The 1,471-nt window shown below is 37.2% G+C and overlaps 1 protein-coding gene across 1 annotated transcript in view; it reads right to left on the bottom strand.

Annotated features, from left to right (window-relative positions):
* Positions 1-1,471, bottom strand: part of LOC102815532 (ATP-binding cassette sub-family A member 13-like) — an 857,870-nt gene that overhangs the window by 206,827 nt on the left and 649,572 nt on the right. The gene's annotated exons all lie outside the window — the stretch shown is intronic.

The raw sequence follows: 1,471 nt of genomic DNA, 5'->3' as shown, positions 1-1,471 counted from the left end.
AATGGATGATATTCAACCATTTCAAGAGACAGCATATGATCAATAGCCAATGGTATTAAAGGAAGAATTCCAAGGTGCAAAGAAGGCAATGGCAAAGAATGAGGCTCTGGGAAGTAATGGAATACACATTGAAAAAGTTCAACAAACTGAGGCAGTACTGAAAGCACTCACTCATCTATACAGAGATCCATATTTGTACCCATTTCAAAGAAAGGTAACCAAATAGAATGTGAAAAGCACTGGAAATATCATTAATATCCCATACAAATAAATTTTTTCTAAAGATAATTTTTAAATGTTTAGAAGGGTATATTGACAGGGAACTACCAAATGTTCAAGCTGGATTCAGACAAGGACATAAAATGAGGGATATAATTGCTGATGCCAGATGGATCTTGGCTGAAATTAGAAAATGCCAGAAAGATGGTTACTTGTGTTTTAGTGACTATGAAAATGCTTTAGACAGTGCGGATCATGACAGGCTATGGACAACATTTCAGAGAATGAGGATTCTGGAACACTTACTGGTGCTCATAGGAACTTGTACATAGACCAAAAGGCAGTTGCTCAAACAGAAGACAGGCAGAATGAGTAGTTTAAAATTAGGGAAGGTATGCACCAGAGTTGTATTCTTTCACTATGCTTATTTAATCTGTATGCTGAGTAAATAATCTGAGAAGATAGATTATATGTAGAAGAACGTGGCATCAGGAGTAAAGGAAGACTCATTAACAACCTGCGGTATGCAGATGATACAACGTTATTTGCTGAAAGTGAAGAGGACTTAAAATACTTAACTGATGAAGAACAAAGACCATAGCCTTCAGTATGGCTTGCCCCTCAATGTAAAGAAAACAAAAATCCTTACCACTGGACCAATAAGTAACATCATGATAAATCGAGAGAAGAATGAATTTGTTAAAGATGTCATTTTCTTTGGACCCACTATCAACACTCATGGAAGTAGCAGTCAAATAATCAAACAATATATTTTGTTAGGCTTATCTGCTGCACAAAGCCTCTTTAAAGTGTTCAAGAGCAAAGATGCCAGTTTGAGGTCTAAGATGCACCTGGCCCAAGCCATGCTATTTTCAACACCTTCATGTGCATATGAAAGTTTGACAACGAATAAGGAAGACCTTATAAGAGTTGATGTTTTTTAGTTATGTATGGTGTTGGAGAAAAATATTAAAAGTACCATGAACTACTAGAAGAACAAGCTAATCTGTGTTAAAACATGTACTGTCAGATGCTCCTTATAATCCAAAATGGCAAGAATTATCTCTCATTGTTGTTAAGTGCCATCAGGTTGGTTCCAACTCATAGCAACCCTCTATAGAGTTTCAGAGGTGAGGCTAATGAATTTGAACCACCAACCTTGCAGTTCAAACCAACCTTGTGGTCCAGCGCATTATCCCACAGTGCCATACCAGGACTTGTCTCTCACACTTTGGACATATTATCAGGAGGG

Source organism: Chrysochloris asiatica, unplaced genomic scaffold, assembly GCF_000296735.1.
Source record: "Chrysochloris asiatica unplaced genomic scaffold, ChrAsi1.0 scaffold00282, whole genome shotgun sequence".
NCBI lineage: Eukaryota > Metazoa > Chordata > Mammalia > Afrosoricida > Chrysochloridae > Chrysochloris > Chrysochloris asiatica.
This window is presented reverse-complemented; position numbering and strand designations above follow the sequence as displayed.